Below are 22,145 nucleotides of genomic sequence, written 5' to 3'. Positions count from 1 at the left end.
TAGCCGGTTTATTTTTTAAAGACAGCAGCTATACCCAGCACACGGTTGCTGCACGCGGAGGCTGTAGCCGAGGGACAGCAGGAGGTACTTGCGCACCCACAGCCTTTCAAAATCCTTTGCAGAGGGGCCAGATTGCACAAAGTCTTGAAGCGACCAGGAAAAACAGATGTGCAAGATGAGCATACACCTACCAGGGGACAGAGGAGAAGAGTTTAAGGGAGAAAGCAACCAGCGAGGGACACTGGGACCAGGACAGCAGCGGTGCCTGCGTATGGGGCAGCCGAGCAGGTCGGAGGCTTTAAGATGCTGGTGCGAACAGGGCCGTGATAGAGACGTGGGCTGTCGCGCGTGGTGCCAGCACACATCCATGCCTGCAAGGGGACAGTCACACAGGGAGACACCCCAGCCTCCCCACCGCACCACGCTCTCCACAAAACCCAGCAGGGACTCAGCAAGGGGGAAAGCAGCAGGTTTCGGCTCCCCCCTTGCCTCCAGCCCTCTGAGAGCCAGCCCTGGCACCAGGCAACACAGCCCCACAGCTGCCCTGCCTCCTCACCCTGTCCTGCCCCGCGTCGGCACCACCGTGCTCCGGCCAGCATTCACCGCGGGCAGCGGGAGATGGAAGCACTCCTCCGGCTCGGGATGGTTAAAGGGCTTTGAAGGGAGGGGACACAGGTCTTCCTTCCTTCCCTTTCTCCACAGAACTGGGTCACACCACATCTGCAGCTAAAGGAGAAAACAGAAAAGGGTCCAGGACCAAAGGCACTGTCTGGGACTCAAAAATGTTATCTGGACCTTCTGTTTATTTAGTTTATCAGATACTTTGGTTGTCTTTGGTTTGCCTTGTTTACAACTCTAACCTATATAGATAACATTCTAACTTACATTATTCACAGTCACAGGTCTGATCATGCCCTGGGTAAGCTCTTCTTTATTTGTGCTTGAATACAATAAAGGTTTTTTTCTGTTGGTCAAAACCATGAATGCTATCCACCCAACTATTGCAAAGGGGAAACTACAGCTTTGCAAAAGTGAGTATAAAACAAACAAACAAACCAACCAAAACAATCCTGTCTGTTGTATCAGCACCTCTAACCCCTGAACTTGAACAGGAGGTCCCATTTAGGAGTCAGTAGGGAATTTTGGCTCTGTCATGATTGCCAGTGTCCATCCCAAACCCAGAATCTGTAGGGAACGTGCCTGTCCTATGCCCAGGCACATGGTGGTGTTTCCAGAGCTGGAGCTCGGGCACAGACTTGGGAGCTGACCTGGTTTTGCAGATCTCAAAGGGTCAGTACGAGTACCTGCCTGCAGCTCTCCCACCGTGTTGGGGTGCCAGGCTGGAAAACACCCACTGCCCCAGACTGCTAAAGCCCCAGTTTAGGCAGTTTGGCCACCATCAGCTGTTCAGGTAAAGGTCTGCAACTCTGCTAGGAAAATGACATACCTGCAAGCTGTAAAACCTGGGGGAAGTGCCTGAAGGCTCTCAGGCAGCAGGGTTTCCTAATTGCACCAAGGCTGCTGATTGCCAGCACGTGGCCATTTATTCACCCTCTCACAGGAGCCGGCAGTGATATTAGCCCCAAATGTGGCAAGTTTTGAGGGGAAGGTTCATGCAAAGCAATGTGGGAGCACTGACAGAGGCACCATGCTGAGGAGATGGGGTGGGGGGTTTGGAAAGGCTGGGTCTAGTCCCCCCACAGTGGCACAGTAACTGGGAGCATGGTGTTTTGAGGAGCCTACGGCCCATCATCAGGCAGGTTTTCCCTAACAAAGCACATTCTGTCTTCTTACCACCTTTCCCAGAGATGGCAGGTTTACCACTGAACATGCCTCAAACAATGCAGAGCTCTCCCTTTTCCCTCTGAAATGCACCTGAGGAGTGTAGAAGTGGCTTGTCAGACAACTAGATACCATCAGGGCCTACGAGATCATTCAAACGCTTGTTCCAACCTCTTCCTGTCTCTTACATCAGCATATGTCATGCAGTGAGGTTTGCTGCGGGCCAGCTGTCGGGGCTAACAGAGCAGGGGATGCGCTGTTCCAGCTGCAGCTGAGCTGAGAGCAGAGCCTGTCCCCTCTACCCTGCCAACACAACAGCCCACGGAGCCAGCTCCTAACCCACTGCTACCATAATGGTCCAGAAGAACTGCTGTTACACTTGGATTTGTATTTAAAGCAGATCTTTCTGACTTGAACTAGATTGCAGAGCCTATATATCTATTTACCTGGCACACAAGATAACAGAGGCAAGAGGCTGGGCTGATTAATTCCTCACCCCATGTGTACTTAAGTGCAAAAAGTGCATTGTGCAATGGCTCAGTAGGAAGAAAGGTGAGAAGCCATGGCTGAAAACACGACAAAACAAGTGTAACTTTTACCCTCACTGTCCAGTCTGCATTTGCAACAAACACAGAAAGCCCTGGGCAAGGAAGTCCATGAAAACAGTTATAAATAGAAACTTGCTTCACCTGTCAGCAGTGAGAAGCAAAGAGGAAGGCTGCAAGTTTTACAGGAGTTGTAATTAACTGAAATCAAGAGTCAGCAGGTCACAACCTGGTCAGATCGGCCCCCCAGAACGGTGCTGGAGTCTCCTGTGAGGGCAGCAGACAGTGGTTGCTCACTCGCTTGGCCTCCTCCATCCAGGTCACTGACTCCAGGGCTGTGAGCTGCCAGCACAGAGGCAGCCCAGCACTGGGTGGGTACACGGGCCTGCTGGCTGACTTGCTGTAAATGCAGCCCGTGCAGGGCTTACAAGGGCACAGGAGGCCACATTGGGGTCCCATCTCCTACAGCAGCCCCGAGCCCCAGGAGCAGCCTACGAGAGGGGCATACCTGCAGCCAGGCCCCCCGTACCCACCCTCCCTGCACGAGGTGACTGGCACCCCAAAAACATTCCAGGTGGGAGCAGCCCTTCTGCTTTCGTGCCCTTTTCAACCAGCGGGACAGGAGCTAATAGGGCATGAAGTGACAGTGACGATACTTTGCTAAACAGTATTTTACTGAGCTTTCCAGCGCTCACAATCTGTCTTATTGTCCTCCACAGGCGGCTGTCCTGGTTACACCACAGAAGGCTTCACCAAGGTAGTTTCCAACTGCCTTCTCTTTTTCTGCTCCCTGCTTCAAGAGCTCAAGAAGTGTTAGTTCACACACACCCAGATTATTACACAACGGCTGTGTTGTTTCAAAAGCAATCAAAACAGTGAAATCAATTTGATGTGATTATAGGTGGAAGTTGGAAGATTAGATGATCTTGTGACGAACAGCAGAGACAGGCCTGTGTCAAACTGAAATTGCCACCGTGTTATTATAACCTTCACTGCAATGTTCGCGTTGCAATATAACTTCCGGATGAGATTGTAAAACTCCAGTAAGGGCATAAAACAACTTAATCCTGATAACAGTGTTTTATTCTGAGGATGCCAATGGCGGAGCGCAGGCTGCCTTAGCCGAGCCAACTATGAGACAGGCCAGGCAGACTGAGATAACAGAAAAGAATAAACTCTCAGTAAAGATCTCTCTGGAGGAAAGGGAGGTGTTTTCTCATCTGAATCCTAATTCAAAGAAGAGGGAGGAGGGGTTTTGAAGGCGAGCAGTTTCCTGACACAAGAGACTCACCCCAGGCAGAAGGACCTTGACACAGGTCTGGATGGGCTGAGCAGCTGTGGAGCACCAGGCAACATCATGCCTCTGAAGAGCAGCAGCAGCACCCTACCCTCGTCGGCATTCCAAATTTGTTTCTCCTGGGTGCTTAACTCTCAGGAAGCTCTGTTTTAAGCCTGTGTCCCCCTCCTTTCTGCCACCGCGTTGCTGAAGAGTTAAGCAGGAGCTCAGACCTCTCCCAGCCAAGTGCACTTTTTGGGGGGAAGTATCCTAGGCAGGAGGCCAGGGAAAGGGGTGGCACTGCCACCGGTGCCCAGGGTGGCTGAAGGCAAAGCTGGCGCAGCAGACCACATCTCCGTGACAGGTGAAAGACCACATGGTTTGAGAATGGCTGATGTGTGCTCCAGGTGGAATGGCTCAGCCGTGCTGTCCCAAAGACCATGCCACAGCTGCTTCTTGGAGACATGCATGGTTTTCCATGTTAATTCCACACAAAAATGAGCTGAAGGAATGGATTTGATCCTAACTTCAAATTGTAGGGGCTGAATGTAGTTCTTCTGCTAACAACAGCAGCTGTAACCAGTGGTGGCTGTGGCTATAAATCAAGGCTGAGTTTTTGTTTTAACATAACAGTTGAGCTGGGGTGGAAACTTTGCTTTTCTCCCCCTCCACCCACCCTTCCCCATGATCCAGTTCAAACACATTCAGACACTGTGGATGGAGCTGTCAGTCAGCAAAACCAAGAGAGTAATTTATCTGGGGAAGTGATTGGCACATCAACAGCTTATGGATGGAGTTCATTCACAGTTGTAGATTGTTTATAAAGGCAGGTTACTCCTTCCTACCTCCGCAGGCTGTATTACATAAAACAAGTGTACTAAAATAAGGAAATGTTTTCAAGTAGAAGAGAACACCTCCACAGCTGGGCAGAAGCGCTATCTCCCACACTTGCCCATACGAGCCCATACGCAGCGTCACTCAGGACATTATTCGGCATTCGCTGCCTTGCCTCCAAACAAGAGTGAGTGATGTGCCACTCTGCCTCCGATTCACAAGTTCACATCTCACCTAAACGGCTGACAGAGGCCACTTTCTGCCAGCTTCGTAATAATACAGCTTACTGCTATTCTAGAAGACATAGGAGACAAACACAAAGAGGCAATGAAAGAACCTCGGGAGGCTTCCAGGTTGCTTTAATTCATAATTCCATCTCAGTGATGTCATTGAGATATAAATAATTTCTTTGTTCCCACTCCAGTTACTTTCAACCTTGCTGATGCCAGAATACAGTCTTACATCTCTCAAGTACCTCAGAAAGAAAGTTATTGCACCAGAAGACAAAGATGTTTTTAAAAATAATTTCCACATCAGTTTAAGTGATAACGTAGTCATGCGGGTGTTGTATAACTGATATTACATTCTTAGTAGCTTACTTTTTGGAAGCGAAGTATAAACATTTCCAGCATACATACTTACAAGAAATATGCTTGCAAAGCATGATTACTTCCTATGAGAAAAAAACCCCAATGTTCTCTTCTTTAAATGGGCAAACAAAATACATTTCCTCTTCCCATACCACAGTAAAGGCTTACACATGCATGTCACGTACACACAAATAAACATTCACATGTGTAAGATCCACCACAATCTAAAAAGGAAAGTGCCGTAAAAGGACCCTGTAGTAATTGGGCAGCGCATCATGATGTAAATGAGTTTATCTCAGGAAAGCTGTGAGCCTTGTTGTCTTGTTTTGCAATGCTAACCACATGCAGACACACACAGAGCAAACTACTTTTATGTTAGCTCAGTTCTCCTTCCATAAAGGTTGGTGGTAAAGCCCTCCCTGATGTCCATCAAAGTCAGGGACTGATGAGGTGAGAGCTGATGAAAGTTTTGAACAGCTGAGGAAACTGGTGATTCAAAGAATTCCTCCCATCTTAAACAAATGCTTGTTTCCCTGGGAAAACCCATCAGAGCAGCTATTCTGAGAAAAAACTCCTTTCTTCTCCTTGCCATACCCTGTCCTCAGGACAAAGGGATCCTGCTGGCATGTAACTACCCATCTCGACTCCCAGTATGGGCAACAAAAAGGGATATGCAGTTTTGGGGCACTTTTTGTCTCATCCCAAAGTAAATGTGTAAAATAGGTCAGATGAGTCACTCCCTAAAAATACATCTTTCTCTCTACTGATGGGAGAAGGAGGCTACTACGATGAGCTCCCATGCAGACCTTGGAAGTGGACCGTGGCCTACCCCATGGGGGTAGCTCACTTGGCTTGTAGGAAATTTCCTGTTCATCTCTAAATCCAGAGACTAAACCTCAGGACACAAACAGGGTGCACCATCCCTCCACCAGAGAGCTAAGCAGGACTGTTTTTTTACTTCACTCTACATCCCACCACTATCTATTCGTAGCCAACCTCCAGGGTATTGTCGTGGGGAGAGGAAGGGGTTTCCTCCCTGACTCCTACATCCCTGCTGCAGAGGCACCCGAGCATGGGTTTAATACAGGGCACTGTGAACAGTGAGCTAGTCTCCTTTCCAATCCCTTTGGACGTGCTAAGTTCTTGGTTATCTGAGGACACGTCTTGTTTCTTACTAAGGATTTTCTTCCTCTGCTGCACAACCACCTCAATAACTTCATACGTTCCATTTTAAAAAGGATTTAGGTCCTTGCACTCATTACACTGCTTGAGAGACTGATTGAGAACTGCAGTCTTTGAACAGTTTTACTAATTTCAAGCCTAAATTCCCTTGTGACCAATGCCTAGCCAATTGGGTTTGTGCCAGTAGTGTCATTTAACTTAAATACTTCTCCCTCTGCGATTTTTGTCCTCTCCCTGTTCCTAAAAATATATTTATAAAGAACCAGAAGCCAGCTTCTTTTCATAGTTCTTCCAACGGAAGACGTTCTGTTTTTCTCACACGAGCAGCACTTGTATTAATTAATTTGTCTGGAGCATGGGTAACCAAAGCTATATAAAATATTTCATTGAGGAGTGCCTGTAGAAATGTACCAATATTTCCCTCTATTCAGAAAACCCCCTCACCTGGTAATCAAATTTATCATTGTCTTTTTTTTTTTCCCAGTTCAGTGGCACAGCAGTGGTTATGGCATCCTCTTGCTGATCAATAAACCTAAGCCTCTTTCTTCCTTCAGCTCATGCCTTCACAAGAGCAACTACCATGAAAGGAAAGCTGAACCTAGAACAGTCTCACTGCTGAGCACTGATTGCAAAGCCGGGACAAAAAGAGACTGAAAGGCCCGACAGGTTGGACACTGGAAGCGATGCCCGCATTAGCTGCTGGGAGCGGTGCTGCACGATCTGGTGCTCCAGAAGCACGCCTCCCTCTGCCAGCCCCATACTCCTCTCACTCTCCACTCCCCAGCCTGGTTTTCTCCCCCAAAAAAAGTCATGGCCACAGCTGAGTTGATCCTCTGCTCCCCAGGTGGACATAACGGAGGCACGGGAGCAGGCAGCAAGTGCTCCAGCTGTGCCATGCCTTCCTCCCGGGCAGACAGGCACCGCGCCTGGAGGAGACATGACCTCATGCCACCTCCTCTCATGCCTTCCTGTGGGTTTCCCCGGGAAAAAGGATAAAGTTAGCATGTGTTGGGATACGTTAAATAAACACACATTTAAAAGAGTCTCGCTGCCCCCTTGTTTCCTTGCAAGTCAGTCTGATTCAGCCCTCAGCACCTTGTTTATTTTGCAGATCGAGAGACCTTTCTCTCCTCAGCGACGAACAAGGAAAGCACAGGGCATGGCTCAGCCTCTCCAACATGTCTGCTCCTCCTGCGATGCTGGAGGCAGGGCACCTCCTGCTCTCAGCCCTGCAGAGAAATGCTGCCGGGGTACCCGGCTCTTCCCCAAAACGGGGTGCCAAAAATGTTCTCCCGACCTGCATCACCCACTGATGGCAGCATGTGCTGAAGGGGCTCAGACATGGAGGGCAGCACGAGGGTCCAGCCGGACCGGGTCCCAAATGCCCTTCAGACAGGCAGACAGACAGACGGAGGGAAAGATGAGGTGCTGTCTAGGCTGTGTTTCCCATCATGGCTCCCAGGCTGTAAAGTCTTTTGATGAAGCAGCTCTCACCCCAATAAACTTTCTCCAGTTTCAGTTATTAATTTCTTTTATACCCATGTTTTCCACCAGGATGTGATAAAGACGAATGTACAGTTATAAAATCCAAAACCAGTTGCCCTCTGAGGACTTCTGTTTAGCCCAAGAACAAGCACTACTTTCGGGTTATGGCCTGGATTCTCATCAGGAGAAAGGAAAAAGCGGGTCTGAGAGGCTTTTCCAACTGTTTTCCCCAAAACTGTTTTATAACTCTGTAGAAAAATGTGGTTAGCATTTTCAGATTTTAGGCTGAGGAGCATGTTCACCAGTTCTCCTTGACACAACTCACTGTGATGTGAATGGAAGTTGCTGAGTTTTTTATAAAGGGGAACAGAAGCATGAAAACCAAAAGTATTTCATTCCAGCTATAACTGCAGCAATTTTTCAATATGTCATTTGTTTTCCTAAGTAATATCCAAATATTTTTTCTTACTGTGCTCCAGCCAAAATCCACTTGAGTTTTCATATGAGGAAAATAAAATAGATGTGGATAATGCAAAGCTAAAAACCTCAAATCAACCACTATACAAGTTTAATGGTGCACACTGGCAAATCTCATACAAAAGTATTTAACCTATGTCATTATCCCCCATTAAAAGCTAATGAGCTGGGGGGAAAGAACCACAACGAGATATTCGTAGCATTGAGTATCTCACAGGAAGTGAGATTAGCCCACAACATAGGCATCAGCAGCGTGAATTAATGAGACTGTTGTTCCACTGGAGAAAGACCCCTGTGCCTGATCCTCAGCTAGATTAGTGCTGCTCCGTGTACATCAAAAGAATCATATCTGATAGGCAGTGCTGGCGATCCCAGCTCCATCAACCTTTTTCTACTTTACAAGAAAAAACACTGCATTTGGAGCAAGCTAGTAACATTGTTCCAGCCTACTCTGTTCCACCCCATGCCAGTCCTACTTCCATGAATTAAGTCAGGGAGAGCTGGGCAAGGCAGTCTTTATTATACAGCCTAACAGCCTCGACAGCTGCCTTCCAGAGGGAAAAAGGGCAAGGACAGTTTGCAACCAGATGAGGCGTTGTGAAATAGCTTACAACTCTCGATACATAAAATTTACACGTTTCATACCCACCACCGGTGAGCCACAGCGGGTGACAGTGCTCTGCGCACTGGTGGGGGTTTGGTAGCTGAAATGAGGCGGCAGGCAGGCCTTCCAGCGGCATCCGCAGCAGAGAAAAGCTGGTTAACGTCATGTTGTGTGCAGCCTCGGTCATTCAGCAGAGGCTTTCAGCAAGAGCTTTGAATAAAAGCATGTAAACTGTCAACAATGTGCTCAAGAGGATGAGTAAACCTGGGCCACAGAAGAACAATTTTTTTTTTATCAGAAAATATTATTTTATTCTACTCGAACCTTCAGTCTCCTAAGACAGAGAAATGAGAATAGTCCTTCAGATATTTTTCTGGAAACAAGGAAATAAAGGTGCAAAGATCTATTTCCTTGCTGAAAGCATTTTGCTGAACTATTTCCCTGGCTCCAGCGGCAAACTTCACATGGCGCAGCAGAGTCTGTGGTGTACGTAACTACGGGCTGAGGACTGTAGCTTTACTGATACAGTTAAACTACAGCTGGTGTAGGAGCTGTTGTGGTGGTAAAAGCACCGTTACATGAGCCCTAGGCACCCATGCTAAGTGACCAAGCCACATGAAATACACCTTTTGGTTCTGTTGCTAAATTAACATCATAAGCTCGCAAGCCACTTGTGTCCTTAAAAAAAATCCTTTAAAAGGTTAATGGAGTTCAGCTCACAGCTGTTGTATAAAGCAGGGCACTAGAGGCTTTTGAAATGAATTATTAAAAAGAATGAAAGGAAATATTTTGCAAATATTTTGCTGTCTGCAGTTCATTTGTGGAACAGTCCTGATTCCCAAGAATGTGTTAGTCATTCTGTTTCTTCTACCACAGGGGTGTCAAAACAGCTATTAGCCCTACAGTTATTTGCAAACAGTTTTGTTCAACTTTTTATAATTCGTTAAAATTGTTTTGTCATGCCAGCATTATTTCTGCTTTTGTAATCTCTCACTGAGGTGTTCTGAAAGGAAAAATGTGAATAATGATCAATAAATAATAGCACACCAACTATGGAAGTAAATGCTTGCAGCCACGCACAGATCCAGGCATTCATCTGAATGAAAGACAGCTTGCTGAACACGCAGGCAACCAAAACTCGACCTGCCCGGAGCAATTACCTCTCCCTGTAAGCCTGGCCTCTTCTGCACCCCTACCCAGGGGCACCACGGGGATCACAGCAGCGCGGCAGCACGTGGGGACGCCGTGGCTGACTCCCCGCTGACTTTTCAGTGCCGTCTTGCCATCGCCCCAGCGGCAGGTGCTTTGCTATCAAAATACGAGCACTTTCTGCAGCATGGAGGGGAGCCAGCCCTGGCTTGTGAGGCTGCTATGTCTCCCCTCTCTGCTTGCTGAAGGTGGCCCCCTGGACTGACTGTCATCATTGAGAAATTCCTGGTTAGCAGCTTACAAATTCAGATTGTGCTGCTAGGCACAGAATCGGGTGCTCTTACAAATGGGGATGACCTACACAGAACAAAAAAAAAAAAAAAAAAAAAAAAAGACCCATCACCAAAACCACAAAATACAAACCCCAGAAAACATTCCTATTGCATTTAGCCCATTTTTCATTTAGTTTTCTAAGGAAATGAGGTGTATGTAATCATGAGCTGTCTCTAGACCTCCTCAGATATCTGTTCCCATTCATCCTCTTACTGCCCCATCACCAAACGCAGCCAAATTTCACCGACACCAAGCTTTCAAAGACAGCAATTTCCTAGAAGTTTCTCAAGAAGGCAACCGGTGACAGGGGGGAGAGCGGTGTCGCCCAGGTGCCCCTGGCCCCGGGGGAAGCAGCACGGAGCGGTCCCTGGCCAGGCAGCAGATCTCCAGGATGCTTCTCTCCAGCGCAGGAGCCACATCAGCCGGCGCCTACTCCGTCCTGGGCCCCAGCGCAGCAAACCACAAGACACAGCGCTGTAGGAAACCAGGTTTCACCCGCTCTGGAAGTGGGTTACTGCAAAGTGCATCATGACCCGGTTGCAAGCGTGCAGTAGGGACATGCCTATACGGCAGAGCGGGTCAGCGGCAGGAACTGCTGAGGGCATGCACCACCTGGGTTTCCACCGCAGCAGAGGTCTGCTTCATGGGCAGGGGGCTTGGTTTCCTACTGCTGCTGACCAAATGCTCAGAGGAGAGGGATGCCAGGGTGCTTTCGAGAACAAAACCACCCAGCTGTATCTACGTTGTGTGGTGCCCAGTTGTTTTAGCGAGAAGAAAAGGCACAGGGATGGGGGGAAGGAGGAGAAGTACTCACCGAGAAGCAGCGTAGCAAAAGCTGGCAAGTGCCTAGCACTTATTAAACAGCCACTGCCAGCCTGCTGCTCTTCAGGCTCATCAGACGTGAAGAGCCAGCCCAGGGAACGGCAGGCCAGGGCGAGCAGTCCTGCGAACAGACAGTCCTGCACAGAGGACTGGGAAAAGGTTTTGGAGGAGGGTCAGCGACTGCCATACACAGTACAATGCTGCATTGAGCTATCTGAAAAAAATCCCTAATTACTGGTGAAAACGTCCTAAGAGGTGTTTAGAGTAGCAGATGGAGCCATTTCCCAGTAATTTTTATGGATCTGAGTGACTTTGGCAGTGGGATACTATGGAGTTGCATTGGGTTATAAAGAAAAGCAGGAAAAGATTTGTTCTGCAGGAGCCTTTTTGTTACCAGAGGTTTGAGGGCTACAACCCAATGATGGCTGAGCTTCTGCATCCACGCCTGGGAGCAGAGGTATCTAACAGGGAGGGCCAAAGGACTGAACATGCTCCTGAGCACATTGAATCTAGAAGCAGGGTCTGAAGCCACAGGCGGTCCTTCTACCTTGCAGGGAACTGATCTGCTTTCAGATCAGTTTTCTTTGAAGAACATTAATTCTGAAGAGGCCATTGCTACCACCAGGATGCTGAGGGGTGCGTGGGTGTTGTAGATCACAGAGGGGATACGGCTGAGTGTCAGAGCTTACCTCAGACTAACGCCATCCCACGTCATGCCCAGCAGCTGCAGTACAAGGATCAGTCTTTATGCAGGTACCACATGATTTCTCTCCTCTCCACCACATCCATCGCCTAGAAAAATAATGGCTGGAAACTTGAGCCAGAGGTACTTATGTAAGTCAGGCAAAAGAAATTGCATCCAGTGTTGAACCTTAAAAAACAAACAAACCAACCAACCCCAAAACTTTCCTGAAAAATTAATGTCTATGTTAAGACCACACCATCCATACGGTTTTTCAAACCTGTGCTAACACTTGTGTTGCAATAAAAGACTGGGTTCCCTGGTAACACGGGACAGATAAAGAAGCCTGGGTATCTACCACATAAAGCTAAGGGAGCTCCATTCCTTTGCAACTAGCCAGTTAGCAAAAACTGAAGTGCTCTGGCTGGAGGGGGTGAAGAAACGAGACTCAGTAGGTGTATCAAGTAAGCAGTTTTTGTCAACCTGATGTGAAGCCAAATGTTCTTCTCTGTTTCAGCTGATACATGCTTTCCACTGCTGTCTGAAAGTTTTCATTTTCCATTTTCAAAGGCTATAGATTTCCATCTCTTACCCTAGCAACTGTTTCAGTGGTTTATTATTTTTCCAGCCCCTTCTGATTTGCTCAGAAAATACAGAATGGCCAGCTATAATAAACTGTCACAGGATGTGCAAAATCTACACAAGAAATAAACATCTCCAGGCTCTTGTTGCACCCACAACAACAAAATCCACAATGAAACGTTAAACAGAAACCAGTCTGCTGTGTGCAGGCAAGATCTGACTTCAAATCTAAACATCCCTTAAGCTTTCTGAGCACTGTTGAAAAGTACATCAGTTGGCCTCTTAGAGGGATAAAATGTCACTCAGAAGTATAGCATTGTTTGAGATGACCGAAGCCTTCAAAGGATGAGGTCTTGCCTGTCAAAACAAAGTGATGATGAACCAAGAGTATAAATAGTGTATTCTATTTTAAGAAGGGTGCATGGGCTTTGTTTTTCAACACTTATCCATCATTATTTCTAAATCCCCAGAAAGAAACACCGGAGCCATATTCATCAGCTCATCACACGTCCTCCTGAAACCGCCCTAGGCAGCCGTCCCCTCTGGCCTCTCTCCTGGGAGTCACCCACTCCCAGCAGCAGAACCCACCCTGACTTGTCACTCTGATGTCCAGCAGACTTCTCATTACACAAACTATCTGTCATTACCAAGCAGATACAAAGCTCCAGCCAAATGTTAATAAAAGGCTTCATAAAAAAAGCAAACCACTGCAAATGGACCAATGTTGCACTGTTTTCCACCTTGTTGCGACCACACCAATGCAAAATTATTAGATGATGTTTTACATGCACAGCACTTTAAACAAATGTTTTAGTTTTTTTAAACAACTACACAGAAAAGCACCCCTGCAATTTGGATGGTAAGAGAAGTTGGGAAACATTATTAGTGACTTTGATTTAAGAAGTTTTAACCCCATAAGGCTCAGCCACCCAAAGAAAAGCATGAGACACCCAAAACTGCCAAGCACCATGTTTTCCATGAGTAAAACCATAGCATGTTGAAGCTGAGGAGCCTGTATGAAACGCTGTAAGTTCTGGTTAAATGAGTTATCTGTTCTGCTGACCTATTTAAATTGAACCCAACAGATGGGCTGATCCTCAACAGACACTCCTCTGCCAGAAATCACCTCGGTCACTTCCAAGATGTAGCCAGCCTGGCTATGACAAAAGGCAATCACTGTGGCATTACTAATGGCAATCAGGCACATCTAAAATGCTCCTAGTTTCTGCTACTTGCCATGGTTTGGTCATAACTGTTCAGAGGGGCTTCGATGCTTCACTGAGCTTACAGGAACCGATGCAACTTTAACGAACAGGCTGGTATTTATAAAAGGAGGAACAGTCAAGGTTAATAGCCCTCTTCTCTAGAGGAAGCTTTGAACAGTAAAAAAAAAACCACCCACGATCATCCAATAAATTCTCTGTATGCTTTCTCACAGACAAATAATTCTTGACGCAAAACATTTTCAGCATAGGAGTTGAACGTAGAAATAGGAGTTGAATGTAGAAATAGGAGGGAAAGACTGGCAAATATTCTTAAGGAAGCTCGCTCTTTCTCATATGTCTGCCAGGAAGTAAAGCAAGCACAGCCCTCCCTGTCCTCTTCATCTATGAGGAGGCTGTAAATCTTTTAGAAAAAGGCAGGAAGGCCACAATCATTGCTCAGATCTGTTCAAAGTAAATCTAAGAAATTCCTGGAGAGATACTGGTCAGTAGTTTTGTCCACACACCATGGAAGACTGTTTTGGGATTTTTTTAACCCCTATTAAAAAAAAAAAAAAAGGTGCTGGTTTGCTACGGAACTATGTAAATTTTGCTGTTAGAGTGATGACAGCCCAAAGAAAGGGCTGGTGGATTAATTAACTGCTTGACTTGGGGAAAACAGCCTCAGAGAGTGATGTGGAGAGACTGGAAAAAAAATAAAAATAAAATCTTCTAAGAAACTTTAACTGGGACTGCCTGGGTTCAGTTTCCGGCTTAGTTTCCCTTGACACTCTGTGAAAGTTACTTAGTCCTTGTGTCCTTGCCAGCAGTATGAGCTCTGAAGCAGCAAGTCCCAGCAATAACCTAGTGTGGAGAAATTATGGTTGTGGAAGTCAGGTAACTCTCACAAACAAAGCCTCTAGTGCTAGGAGGAGTTGATGGGGGAGGACTGAAAGAGAACACAAAAACAAGCTAGTTACCAAGCGTTAGCAAGCCCATAGTAAAATCCTAGAGGAGATAAGGTGGCTGTGTTTTTTACCACAAGATAACAAACGAGGACAACTTGTTCCACTCCACCCGTGACTAAGCTTACCACCTTCTTTGCTTCACTGTACATATGGTATTTGCAGTGAGTAAACCATATGTAAACTGCAGATAGCACATCCCTAATAGGCTGCCACAATGTGCATGCTCTTTAAATCAATTATATTAATCTTTTAATTAACATAAAAAGTCTTAACTGATGGGTTTGAAAGCTTCATTTCAAAAGGATTCATTTTCCTAGGTGTGGATTGGCTCGCTTCTCCCATAGACACAGACATACAAAATCAGAGCCAGCCTTTGAAATGTCAGACTTCACTTCTACACATATGCTTTTTTAAAAAAAAAGCAAAAACCAGGGGCTGAGCATGGTTGTTCACAGCCACAGCTCCACAGCAGTTTTCGCGCATGCTCTTTAGTCAGTAATGTCTCACGGGGAACATAGTGCCAAAAGGTCATATACCACCATCTGCCTGTATATGGAAGTGTCACAGGGTATGGGGTTTCCCTGTTGGGGCTTGAGAATAGCTGTGCCAATAAGAGTTTGGTTGTTTGGGGTTTTTTTAAATTATTAAAAAAAAAAAAGAGTAAAGCCCACCACTATCGGTTGTTTGATTTAATGGGGCCCACCGTATCCTCTTGTGCTTGAAACCTGAGGGACAGCAGCAGACCAGTGTCCCTGGGCAGGACCAAGCCCAGAAGTGAGGACAGCCACCCAGGCTCGGCTTGCACTCCCCACAGCTCTGCCTCTGCTCCTTCCTCTCCTGCAGGCAGCACCTGGCTTTGTCCCTTCTGGCAAGGAAAGCAGTCTGGACCACTCAGGCAATGAGAAAAAGAGGTTCATCACAACTTTTTTTCAAGCGTTAAGAAACCTTTCGAAAGCCCACTGCCTTTCGTCATGGGTGGAGAAGGAGCTCTGTGCACTGCAGCACCCAGCGTGGACTTTCCTGTCCCACAGCGGGTTTGACAAAAGGACAGAGAAGAAGTTTGGGGTGCCAAGAGCTTCCAGCTCCCCTTGTCTATGGGGCCTTCCTTGGAGACCCAGACCCTAGACCTCAATGGATGTACCAGGCTGACAAGCTGAATCAAAAGTAAGTGGAAAGAAGCGGCTATCGTTCAGAGTTACAGAGAAAAACTCAGGAACAAGAATGCCATAAGAGCATTCATAATTTCTAAAATATTTTGTCGTACTAGGTCCTTGCAATTTTTGAGTCGCGGGACCGGTAACACGGGACATGTGATTTGCATCACAGATCCTGACGCTGCTTCTGATGTCAAATGAGACACCATGACAGCACAGGGCACCAGAGCCCTGCAAGCTGCATTTCCCTCCATGACCTGCATCTCACACAGCTCCCCAGCGCTGTGCTTGGCTGCTCAGGCTGGGAAGCTCTGGCAGAACAAGCTCGTGTTAAGACCCCAACAGATTTAGAAACACTGTGTGTAGCCTGTAATCACAGCCAAGAAGGAAGCTTTGCTGGGGGTACTGCTCTTTGCATAGAGTAGCCAAGTTTGGGTCTGTTTGGGCCAAACTGGCTAATACCATGAGAGTCAGGTCCCTGATTATTTGCTAAAGCTTGCCTGGACCACACACACTGCTCCCTCTCCCATCAGTTATCCTGCCTGTACCTGAGTCAAGCAGTTCCTCCTCCTCTCTCCTCCTGTTCCCATCCCCATGGAGCAATCCTACGGGCTCCTGGCGCTTGGCAAGGTGGGCGGCGAGGGATGACACCGACCCACAAGTGCCTTGATGCATCCACTTGCCTTTAGCAACACGTGTCCCAGGGCTGCCAGGGTTGCAGGTGGTGACCTGGCCAGGCGGGGGATTCGGCAGAGGGTCGGTGGGCACTGCCAGGCCACCTATGGCTGGTCAGTGCGGCCACCACGTGCTGGAGAAAAACCCAGAAGTGACACTGGAGGCGTTCAGCCAGAGCAGTGCCAGGACTTCCCCACCACAACTGGAGCCAGGCCAACCCGGCACGGCTCTCAGCCATGACGAGGTAGAGGACACGCCACGGTTTTCCTGGAAGTGACAGAGCAAGTGACCCACCATGATGAGAAACCCTGCATCACCCCTGCACTGGCTCGCCCTGGGAGGGGAAAACATTGATTTTCTCACTGCTGAGGTCACGCTGAGATGGAGAATGTGCCATATTTACTGACTTCCCAGTAGGAAGAGTATAAACCATCCATGACTTACCAGGGTCCCTGTTTAATATACCCAGTATACATAAACTGGAAACTCTGCCTTGCTGCAGCTCCTAGCTGTGGAACAGTAGCTGCCACTTCTCCAGTTAAGAGAAAAACAGAGTGGTTTATTAAGCACGGTTGTGGGAACGTAGTTTCAGTCTTCAGTGGGTTCATCTGAATATTTTTCCATTTCAGTTCATGTAAGTTCACACCCTTTGGGTTTCACATAAAGCCGTAGGGTCTGAGCGACTCAAAATCTCAAAATCAAAATGTCAAGTTGAAACGAAACCATAAAAGGTATTTGGATTTGCATGAAAACGGGCCCAGATTTGCTTCAGGAGTTCCTGAAGCCTGGTAAAGCTTTTGAAGAGTCTAATCTGAGTTTTGTGGTTTCAGTGCAGACTGAAACCAGCGCAAGAGAGCAGATGGGCTCCTTTCAGGAAGCCAAGGCAGAGAAGAATGATTAAGAAGCTATGAGAACAAGAACCATGGCGGGGGGGGGGGGAGGAATTTAAGAAAATCTCCAAAACCAGATTTTCAAGTGCTGAACACTGCATATTAGGAACTAAGAGGACACAGGTCACATTTAGGTGCTACAAGATAGTGCCTCTTTCAGAGGATTAGGCCCTGAATAGGCATACAGCCATCTGGAGGAAAGTCCAACCATAATAGTGCTACATACCCTTCTGCCAATACGTTGAACATCCTTACTACTGCATCACGTAATGCATACCCTGAGAAGCACCAATGCTCCAAAACAATCATTTTCATGGGAGTCTTGTCACCTTATAAGTATTCCCCTTCCCACAGTACTCCAGCCACACATGAGGTAGGAAAATAGAAGAAAAGAAAAATATACCAGTTTTATGCTCTCTGGTTAACATCTATAAACCTGTCCCAACATCAAATATTTTAAATTCTGGCTTTGATCTATTTTTTAAAAGAGTTCTTTTAATTTCGTATGCTCTATATGTATTCTTATTGCATTTTTTCATGACATAAAAATAAACACTTCAGAGTGACAAGTCAGTTTAGCAGCTCACCTGAAAAGATGCAAACACTAGAATAAATTTAATTGAGAAATTAACTTTTCTTTCCATTAACAGTCTATACATCTCATTTGATTACACTCTTTACGTTAACATCATTTACATTGACAGGATGCAGGGGAGACAACTTCCTGAGTAGGCACTCATTGATTACTTGAGATTTAGCCTCCTGGTTGAGCAACTGAGTGTCTTAAAAACAATAATATCACGTCATGACTGACATAATGTGGATAGAAAATGTTAAGAACAACGTAAGCAAAAACTGAGAAACTCATTAATTTCTTGCTTTGAGAGCATTTTGCCTCCTAACCATGCAAAAAATTGTAAATCTAATCTGCAAATTAAACTTTCGGTCCCTTCTTTATGCCTTTTCTCAAAAAAGACTGACAGAGGAAAATATAAATTTGGCTGAAACACTGAGGGTTTTTTCCCCCCCCATCAACAGGTTATTTAGTTTCACATCTGCTCAACAGTTCATCTTGCCAAAGAAAATCAGATGGTTTCCCATTGCTTCAGCATTCACTTGAATTCACATGAACTTGGAGTGCTACTTGAATGCTATGTTATCTTCCCAGGAGTACACGCTGGGGAGCTGTGACGCTCCCCGCTGACATTCTTATGCAGCATCACTGCAGATCAGCCAGCGGCATTTCCAGCATCTGCACATTTTCTACCCATGGTTTGCAGAATAGCATAAATCAGTATTTTAGCATCCGAATTTCATCTTGCACCAGCATTTCCTGCTCTCACACGTTTCTTTTCATGCAGTATCTCAAGCTCATTTAACCTCTTAATCCATTTACTCTCCTCACCTTTTCAGCAGCATCTTTTGCAATTTAAACGACTTCCCTTTGGTTTGGCCTGTCCTCATAGCACAGACTCTTGCCCTAGCCACATCTTCTGTTTGAGAGTCCGTCACAAGTGCTACCGCGTCCTGCAGCCATGCCTTGGCTGCAGTCCTTCGTCAGAGAGGACGAATAGTTCCTTGCAACCTCAAAAGCTTTCTGCATCCTGCTAGCTAAGATCAGGCCCTGGCATTCAAAGGACGCTTAGTCACACCATTTCTTCTGAAATCAGCGGGGGTTAAGTACTTAAGCAGGCTTACAGGCTGGGCCAAACATTTTCTGTGCCTCATCTATTAGATATGAAGACAAATACTTCATCCCGCACTCCTGCATTGCAAAGATAACTACTAGGTTTGTTTAGAAAATCATAGTGGGGCTGCTTTGCCATCTGACAGCTCAGTCTCAATTTTGCCAATACCCTGGGTCAGTGTAAAAATGGCTGAGGGGAAAAAGTTCCCATACCCCAGTTGCAGCCAACCAAACTACTGAAGGATCTTCTTTCCAAATGATGATGATTCAAAATGTTTTCATTTAATTTCGTAGAAATAGGCTCTAGTAAAATATACAATCTTAAGATGCAAACCAAAACCCAAACCACAACAATTTAGTCCATCTAAACAAAACTAAAGAGTTTAATTCTCTCTCTTGACAGAAAAGGTTGCAGGGGGTAGTCTGAAGTCCTGTTTTTAAGGCAGCTTGGATCTTTGGGGAGCAGTTTCAGAAAGAAACCCGAAATGATCCAAATTCTTACACCTTCCGTAAGCAGGATTTGAGTGCCCAGCCTGGCCCCGGGCAGGGACCGCAGAGCGTGCAGGAGGCAGGAGCAGGCAGCTCTCTGTCCCTGGCTGCTGGCATCCCAAACAGCTCAGTGCCTTGTAGGGTTACTGACCCTTTTACAGTCACCTTTGTTTGTTTGTTTTTAAGAGAAGCATCAGCTTCAAAGGACCAGTTGTTGCGGCAGCCAGACAAACAGGAATTTCATTTAAATAGCTTCCACGTGGACTCCAGCCTTCTCCTCAGAGAAGAGAAATAACAAGCTGCCCGAAAAGCCAAGCACCTCTCCCTGGGTCCACGGGCAGCTTGCAAGGTGGCACAGGCACCGCTGCAGGCATTTCTCTCCCTGCAGGTCTATGTTAGGGTTACTGCTGCATCAAGGGGCGGGGGGGGGGACCGTGAGGAAGGTCTCGTAGCTGCAGTCATAACTGAACGACAGCTTCAGAAGCTAAGTGACCATTAAACCCATTACCACAGGGTAGCGAGAGGCTGGTTCTGGCAAATCTCTGCTGGTTTCACAGAGTTTCTAGGAGCCATCACCACGAAAGCCACCATCCAGATCTCAGCTTCACTGTAGGTCATCTTAGCAGTGTTAAGTGAAATAAGAGGGAGAGGGCGGAGAAAATCTTTCAGCTATATTTAAAAAGAAAAAAAAGAAGAAGAAGAAGAAGAAGAAGAAGAAGAAAAAGCAGGAAGAAGGAATCCTTGCATTGTCCATCCACCAACAACTTCTGAAAGTCACAGCAAAAAACAAAGGGGAAAATGGGAAATTAAAACTGATACAGGGAAAGGGAAGACACAGTTGGCCAAAGGCACGACCTGAAGGGTAGCTGATCCCGACCACGTGGCTGCACGCACAAAGCAGAGTCTCACTCGCTTGCTTGCTTGCTGGTTGTAGGTGCGGAGAACACTGCAAACAGCCCACTGGACTTACAGTACTTGCTCTGAAATTTGCCTCTGCCACTGCATCTTGTCCATGGCCGAAAGCAAAACCAAAAAACAAACAAAAAGCAAATCAGAAAAGCAGTGAAAATGTTGTGCCTCAATGTTATGCAAAAACAGAAGCACAGCTGGAATCATTTTGAGATTTGGGGTTTGTTCTGTGACAGCTTCATCTCTGTGGTTTTTCTTGGTATCGATGCAGTGAGGAAAGCATACAGCTGTGTTTCCCTTTTTAAAAATAAACACACAGTCCTAAGCAGAAATCATTCAATACGCAAGGGAGACTATTCTGCCTGATCTCACCTAGTTGCACAGGCAGGAACTTCCCCAGAGGCGCCGCATTCACCCCAGGAGAGCCACATGTCATTGCACAGCCCCAGAGCAGATGTATGGGGCACTGAAGTCCATTCCGCTTCATCTCCGCTCTCTGAAACGGGCTAGGCACCAGTTTGGGAAGAGCGCAAAAGCAGTTCAAATTTACAGCGATGTCTCCCCTGAATCCATTCCCAATCTCCAGCAATGTACGGCTCGGGGACTTCCTGAGCCAGAAGTAGTTTCTCGGCATTTAATAACCTCCACTGGATTTTTTTTTTTTTTTTTTTTCCCCTCCACAGCTGAACAGAACATTGTGCAAAGACTCGCCTTTTTCTATTAATTTTAAAAATGCCACTGGTGGTGTCTGGCTCTTCCCAGGCTTTGCAGGGTGTAGAATCAGCCTCATCTCCACTTGGAAGAGCCCCAGAGAGCTGCAAAGACCAGCAAGGGCCAAGGGCCAGCACTTTGCCTCTCCAGGAATGAGGGAGGCTGGAGATCATCAAAGATGACATGCTGGGAGCACATGAACGCACCCAGAGGTGGGGCATTGTACCAAGGGAAGCAGCACGGGGCCAGGGAGACTAGGCTCGAGCCTGAGCAGAAGACATGAGCCATGGTACCAAAGGAAATGCAGCTCCTGCAGCACAGTACCAAAATTTATTGGGACCTCAGTGCTCCAGCAGACACCTAAACACGGGGCTGGTTTTTCCCACAGCTCAGCACATCAGTCACCATGCTCTTTGGAAAACCTGACTCACAACGTTACAAGCAACGTCAGCAGCTCAAACCCTGTTATTTATCTGTAGGACAACAACGTCTAGAGGCCCCAGGCATGGCGTAGCATTGCTCCGTCCGGGCACTGCGCAATCCCGCTGGCTGTGAGGACTAGCTCCAGGAGAGCTGACCTGGCATCACCAAACACTGTCAGCTTCTTGGGATGCTCTTGAGCAGACATGGCTTCCCGCCAGCCACAAGCCATCCCATTTCTCTTTTCTGATCAACCACATCACTGCAGAGAATATTTAGATTTGAAACCACAGCGCCAGCCTCCAGCAGCTCTGTGGCTGTTGAGGAGGCATCCTGAGCACATATCACTCAGCTTAATTTCACCCCGTGCAGACTTAGCCCCACTGGGTTTGCATCACAGGTGAGACAGAGATGGGCAACCAGTGTCTTTTTCTGTGGGTTATGTATGCTCTCCTAATCCTCCATCGGCCTGCGGGGAAGAAGCTGCTGCTTCCTCCCTCAGCTCCAGTTTTGTTTCAGCCCATCAGTAGTTTTTCCTAATGTGCACTGTGGGGAGGCAGCGTGGGGTTTCATCCCTCTTGCTCTCCAAGACCTCCTGAAAAATCTAGCTGTGACTTCTCCCATGTGTAGATATTCAGGGGATTTAGTAAAACAAAACTTATGCCGATGGGGACACAGCCAGAATTCAGCTGGCAGC

General features: G+C 46.9%; 1 long non-coding RNA gene across 2 annotated transcripts; it reads right to left on the bottom strand.

Moving 5' to 3' along the window:
* Positions 1–10,782: 10,782 nt before the first annotated feature.
* On the bottom strand, positions 10,783–20,420 carry LOC142600100 (uncharacterized). Of its 2 annotated transcripts, XR_012833553.1 has the most exons (4): positions 20,286–20,420; positions 13,294–13,376; positions 11,769–11,871; positions 10,783–11,216 (listed from the first exon to the last, which is right to left on the bottom strand). It is a non-coding gene; the product is annotated as an uncharacterized LOC142600100 (long non-coding RNA). The 2 variants fall into 2 exon arrangements; XR_012833554.1 differs by lacking the exon at positions 10,783–11,216 and having other exon boundaries at positions 11,568–11,871.
* Positions 20,421–22,145: the final 1,725 nt, after the last annotated feature.

The sequence above is a fragment of the Balearica regulorum genome, chromosome 1 (genome assembly GCF_011004875.1).
Source record: "Balearica regulorum gibbericeps isolate bBalReg1 chromosome 1, bBalReg1.pri, whole genome shotgun sequence".
Taxonomy (NCBI): Eukaryota; Metazoa; Chordata; class Aves; order Gruiformes; family Gruidae; genus Balearica; species Balearica regulorum.
The sequence above is the reverse complement of the archived record's forward strand: the minus strand, read 5'-3'. Positions and strand labels throughout refer to the sequence as shown.